General features: G+C 36.2%; 2 long non-coding RNA genes across 2 annotated transcripts; both read right to left on the minus strand.

Annotated features, from left to right (window-relative positions):
- Window positions 1–2,243: 2,243 nt before the first annotated feature.
- On the minus strand, window positions 2,244–3,566 carry LOC138893532 (uncharacterized). Its single transcript, XR_011409036.1, has 2 exons — window positions 3,219–3,566; window positions 2,244–2,494 (listed from the first exon to the last, which is right to left on the minus strand). It is a non-coding gene; the product is annotated as an uncharacterized lncRNA (long non-coding RNA).
- A 1,302-nt stretch (window positions 3,567–4,868) lies between these two features.
- On the minus strand, window positions 4,869–6,039 carry LOC138893566 (uncharacterized). The gene is made up of 2 exons (XR_011409037.1): window positions 5,903–6,039; window positions 4,869–5,376 (listed from the first exon to the last, which is right to left on the minus strand). It is a non-coding gene; the product is annotated as an uncharacterized lncRNA (long non-coding RNA).
- Between the last annotated feature and the right edge of the window lie 754 nt (window positions 6,040–6,793).

Here is a 6,793-nt window from a genome sequence, read left to right on the forward strand (position 1 = left end):
ATTCAGAATCAATACAATACCATCAATATACGCTAATGAATGAATTCCAATGAAAAAGCTACAAAATTAGACCAAAATCCGAAATTGGCTCAAACCCGGCCCCCGGGCCCACGTCTCGAAATCCGAAAAACTTTACAAAATTAGATAGCCCATTCACTCACGAGTCTAACCAAACCAAATTCATCAAAATCTGACATCGTTTGGTCCTCCAAGTCCTTAAATTACTTCTCCAAAAATCCCAAGCCCTAACCCCTCATTTTCACTAACTACAATGACTAAACAACAGAAAATCACCATATATACAAGTATTAGGGCTCAAGCAACTTACCTCACTGATAGCAATTGAATCACCCTTCAAAAATCACTCCAAAAGCTCCACAAACCGACTTGAAAATGGTGGAAATGAACCAAATTCGCGAAGGGTTCTATTTATGGTTTCTGCCCAGGTTTTCGCACCTGCGGGCTCTTTTCCGCACATGCGGGACCACACCTGCGGTTAAGGCACCGCATCAGCGAACTCCACTTAATTTCCCAGCTTCCGCACCTGCGCCCCAGGCCTCGCACATGCGGGCTCGCATGTGCGGCCAAATCCTTCGCGCCTGCGCTCCATCCTTGGCCTCACATTTTCCGCATCTGCGCAGCAAATTTTCGCGTCTGCGCTCTCATACTCCGCTTCTGCGAAGCCTGCCCAGCATCCCCTTTCCGCATCTGCGCCCCAGGTTTCGCACCTGCGGGCTCACAGATGCGACCTCCAACTCGCACCAGCGCAACCTGCCTAGCCCAGCATTGCCCGTACCTGCGAACTCCCCACGCGCACTAGCGGCCTCGCACTTGCGACTCTTTTTTCCGCAGGTGCGAAAATAGCAGTAGCAGCAGCTTCAGTTGTATTTTCCAACTTCGACAAATTCGTTAACCACCCGGAATCACTCCGAGACCCTCGAGACCTCAACCAAAAATACCCACAAGTCATATATCAATATACAAACTTAGTCAAACCTTCGAATCACTCAAAACAACATCAAATCATTAAATTACCCTCGGATTCAAGCCTAAGAACTTCTAAATTTCCAAATTCGGCAACCGATGTCGAAACCAACCAAACCATGTCCGAATGACCTCAAATTTGCACAAACATCACAAATGACACTATGAACCTACTCCAACTTCTGAAATTCCATTCCGACCCCGATATCAAATTTTTCACTGCCGACCGAAATCACCAAATTTTCAAATTTCACCAATTCAAGCCTAATTCTACCACCGACCTCCCAATCACATTCCGAACGCACTCTAAAGTCCAAAATCACCTAACGGAGCTAACAGAACCATCAGAATTCAAATCCGAGATTGTTTACATATAGGTCAACATCCAGTTGACTTTTCCAACTTAAGGTTCTAAATAAGAGACTAAGTGTCTCATTCCACTCCGAACCAACTAACCTGGTATATCATAATATAGCTTAAGAGCATAAAGGAAATAGAAATAGGGGAAACAGGGCTATAACTCCCAAAACAACCGGCCGAGTCGTTACAAGATGCTTGGAGGTGAAAGGTGTCCCGGTAGAGGTGATCAGGCAGGACATGACGCGACTTCAGCTCACCGAGGACATGGCCCTTGATAGGAAGGTATGTAGGGAGAGCATTAGGGTTGAAGGTTAGTAGGTAGTTGAGCATTATTCTACTATGTTCTGTGTGTAAGTCTAGTCGGTCAGTGTCATGTTTTAGCATGCTAGTGGTGCATGTTGTGCTCTTACTATTTTCTAGGACTTTGTCACTGCACTGATTATTGAGATTGCTTTTTCAGGTATATTTTCTTGACTCTTAGCTCGCTGGTACTATCTGTCTGGTTATGTTGTTGTTACTATTCTATTGTCGCATTTTATCTTCTTGTTCTGAGAGTCTATTCGGAAACAGCCTCTCTACCCTCAGGGTGGGGATAAGGTCTGCGTACACACTACCCTCCCCAGACCCCACTTGTGGGATTATACTGGGTTGTTGTTGTTGTTGTTATTGAATCAATCCACGTAGCTTTAAAACCGTATACAAATTTAATTGTTATCTGATGTCACGACCCAAACCGATAGGCCGCGACGGCTACCCGGTACCTTACTCAACCGAGTACTAACATAAAGTATCTTTTCGTATCATACTATCATAGATAACTAAGCCGGAGAGGCTGCCTTGAGATAAGTAGAATACAACATGAAATACCAACTTATACATAAGACATACGGGCCTACAAGACCAAAATAACCACTCATATACTGAACATAGGCCAACAAGGCCATACAATCTTTTACGTACATGACATCTGTCTACAAGTCTCTAAGAATTTATATTTGTCATAAAGGTCGGGACATAGCCCCGCCATACTAAACAATACACGTCTAGATCATACTGATCAAACAAGCAACTCCGGAGCAAATGGATCACACCAACACCTTTCGCTGAGCTGATAGCTTACTTGGAGGGCTCACAACCTGTCTATCGGGACCTGCGGGCATGAAACGCAGCGTCCACAGGCAAAAGGGACGTCAGTACAAATAATATACCGAGTATGTAAGGAATAAAATTCAGTAAATAATAGACATGATAGAAACATGGAGTAAAAGACTCAACATGTAAATCTAAATAACTCTGCGAATCATTGATATTTACAATGCCATGCATATGCGTATAAATGTCATACCATGCATAGGTATATGCGTTCATAACATCATCAAGCCTCTGAGGGCATCCCATCATATCATCTCGACCATTGTGGGCAATCATCAACGTATACCAGCTGATCAGGTGATGGTGCGTATATAATACCGTAACCTTTTCCATATCCCATATATATATATATATATATATATATATATATATATATATATATATATATATATATATATATATATATATATATATATGCGTATATAACGACATCTGGTCATGGGTCAATGCGCATGTATAAATGCATGAAATCCATATGAAACACGTTAATAAGATTTCTTTTGTCATAAAAATAATATGCCTGTCGGATAAATTTTATCAAATACATATTTTTCTGAGACCCATGAACAGAAGATATAATAATAATTCATATGGGGAATCAAGAATATAGACACCCCTAGTATTTCTATGAATAGAGTCATTTATGGAAGTTGTGCATTTGCTCGTTTCGTTTGTGTCGTATAGATCATGACAAAAAGAAAGAAGGGATAGCCTTAACATACCTGAACCGATTCTCTTGACAATTCCTTTAACACCGTTGATTGCGACAACGCGTAACGGCAGATCGAAGTAGGGAAAAATTCGTATGATATTCTTGAGGAAGATAGCACCATACTCCATTAAAATCACAAAATTCCGTTGCTATAATAATACATAGTATAACTTCTTTTGCTGAAAATCCGTTGCTTGGTAGATGTAAAACATCTCCATTTTTGTAATTTTGATCATAATATTGCATAAGTTTTCTTGCTGAAGTTCATCCGTAACTTGAAGATGAAGTATCTTTATTCTTGTCCATTAAAGAAGTGATTTGATGACATTCTTTAATCCAAAGAGATAAGGTGCCCATCTCTTGAAGTGTTGCCACCTTGCAAGGTGATTCAAGAGTCACCTAATATATTTCCATGTGGCTGCCATGTTTTGCCTTAGTTTTTATCCAAAAGACTTTAATTAATCAACCACTAATTATTAATTAACTTATTAATTCTTCTATTATCCAATAATTTACATAATTAAGGATTATCTCAAATTACTTAAAATACTACCTACTTTTAACATACCTTATACACCTTACTATCATGGTCATGCGGTACCTTGTATGGCACTAGTCCATAAATATCGGGTATTTTAGCTCGGGCCATATTTTATCCCAACATGTCAAACTTTGACGAAAATTCATTTTCTTTGATTTGTTTATCCTCTCACCTTCACGAATTTACTCATTACTTGTTTGAAATAGCATAATGCTTATAATCTCAAAATAATCTCATTCCCGAACTTACGTAATTAGTTTACGGCGAAACTTTAACGTACGAAAATGCGGAAGGTAACATCTCATTTCCGAGCTTATATCAATTTACTTATGTCGTACTTACACGTACGAAAACATGGGGTGTAAGATCTAATTTAAGGGTAAACAAGGCCTAAACAATTCAATATCAAGTTTATATTTTATGAGGTAAGTACAGAAAAATGGTGAAGTGATACTAGTTTTATTGTTAAACAGAAAATCAGGTGGCTGCTATTAACAGATTTGATTTAGAGAAAACCTTGAAGTTCGCATCTCTTGATCCAGGAGCCAGGAGGAGTGTTTGTCGTGATCGAAATAAGTGTCATGCGGAAGTTCAAATATTGACAACGATAAATTAAATTAAAAAAGAAAAATATATCAAAGAAGAAATTATAATTTAATATGATATGATTTTATCAATTAACCAACATAAGTAATTTAATAAAAAAGAAAAAAATTTACAAGGGAATAAACAACTCGAGGATTGAGTCTTCAGTCGTGGGATTTGATACTGGAATCAAACAACTAATTATCTGATTTTTAGGAATATGTTTTAGGTTTTTTAGGAGTTAGTTTTCTGTTATGAAAGTAGAGTTTTTAGTACTCTCTTTGTTTTAATTTGTTTGAATATTTTCGCAATATAAGGGTCAAATTGACCAATTTTTGGTGTACAAAAAATAAATAAGCAAAAAATATTATTCCACTTTCACGAAAAAAAATAAAGAAAAACAAAAGTGTGAAGGCTCTAGAATTGTTTTTATATAAATGCCAAAGACAAAGTACCAACGGACCGAGTTTTCGCTTCAATCAACTTCAACAAAGACCATAAAAAATGTACACCACGAAAATCATAAAGAGAATGAAATTATGAAGATGTTGGTATCATTAAGAGCAAACACCATGCCAAAATTATTTATACTTTGGGCAAATGTGTTATACAAATCTCTCATATTATTACGCACACCACAGTTTGTTTTTCGTTTTTTTAATTCTTTTTTTCATTACTTCGGGGGAAACAATTAACAGAAAGGGATGTTAAGTTACTGATAGGATCTGAACCCTCCACCTCAACAGTAGGGAGTTTATCAACTAGGCTAGCTCTTAACCCCTACTGCATAGGTCTTATTACACACCAAAAGGGTTTTATTTTTGCTAGCATAGAATTTAGGTTATATATGCTGACAATTTTTTATTCTAACAGAAATAGCAATAACATTGGCTAATACTCCAACCAAATCCCAAATGACAAGCTCCATGAATAGCTCCCTCCCATTTGATGCATTGGTTGTCACAGTCTTCAGTAACAACACAAGCCCCTTTCCATGTTGCGCTGGGTGTTTCACAACCAATTGCTTCTGCCTTTTGCATTTCTACATTAATAGAATAGAAAGTAACAAGTCATAGGTTTGGATTAGTTCTTTTCCTTAAAAAAATACTTTCTTAGATTTTTTAAGTATTGATTGAGAAATGAAAAGTATAGAATTTAAGTTATACACGCTCACACTTTAGTTATCTTTTCTACAAAGTTACTAAGTGATTATTAATATTTAATATATATGTGTAATGGTGTCACAAGTGATCTGATTCATGTAAATATATTCTACACCATCAGTGCATAGAACTTAAACTCTAAGAAAAAAGTATTGAGTTTAAGTTTTGTAAACTAACGATGTATAGATTTTCCGTACAATCATATTGAGTTGACCCTAAAACAATAGGTAACTCTTCATAGTGAGCTTCATATGATAACTTGAAAAATAGAAACCTATTATGGCAAGTTATATAAATTTATATTGACGGTGTAAAAAGTCTTCACGCTCAATATAATATGATTTAAATTCACGAGTATTAGTTAGTGTTAGGCATGATTTATAGTATATTCGTGGCGTGACTTACCAGTTGATGCAATGAGGAAGCATAAGAAGAGAGCAAGAAAGGCAGCATAGAGAGACTTAGCCATATTTCTGAATCGCTTTGTTGATTCGTTGTGACTAAGTGAAGATATAACTTTCACATTTTATAGAGAGGACAGCCATTGTTTGTGAAACATACAAGAAAAGAAACGGAATTAGAATCTTATATCCTCGTAAAAGAGGCAGGTCATTCGGTCACATAATTAAATATTGTCCTAGATGTGATTAATTTGTTTTGCTTCTCCATAAGTTTAACTTTTTTGCCTAACATATGATTAGTTAGTTTTCTATTCAAAATTTTAAATCCTACCACTACTTTTAAAATTAATATTGGATGATGACAATAGGAACTTTTATAATTAAGGCATTTTGGATAATACCCCAATTATTATTTGATAATTAAGAAGGATTACTCAAAAGCTTGATAAACATATGAAATTCTAGAACTGATAGTTATTTAGAATGTATTTTCATTATAATATATTATTGCTGTCCTTTAGATTAAAGGAGTGTCTTGTTTTCTTATTATACTATATTGTCAATCCTCGTCTCATAACTAAATTTTAGGGTTGAATTAGGTCGAAAGTTCATTTTCTTATTATAATATATTAGAGAAAGGCCCTTCCATATTCTATAATTATCATATGTAAAATCCACATATTATGTTATCCAGACTCCGGTAGTCCATACTTCGGTGTTCGGTAGGCGGAGATTATATTTTTTAGAATATGTTGATGGAACAGGTTGTTGCCTTCCTTATATAATCTTTAAATCATGAGCTAGCTTTTGAAGTTGAGTACTTGAGTTAGATTCAATTTTCATTTTCTTTTCAAGGTATAGATCAAAGCAATCACAAGACTCATGTGTAGCACTT

Source organism: Nicotiana tomentosiformis, chromosome 1, assembly GCF_000390325.3.
Source record: "Nicotiana tomentosiformis chromosome 1, ASM39032v3, whole genome shotgun sequence".
NCBI classification, from domain to species: Eukaryota; Viridiplantae; Streptophyta; class Magnoliopsida; order Solanales; family Solanaceae; genus Nicotiana; species Nicotiana tomentosiformis.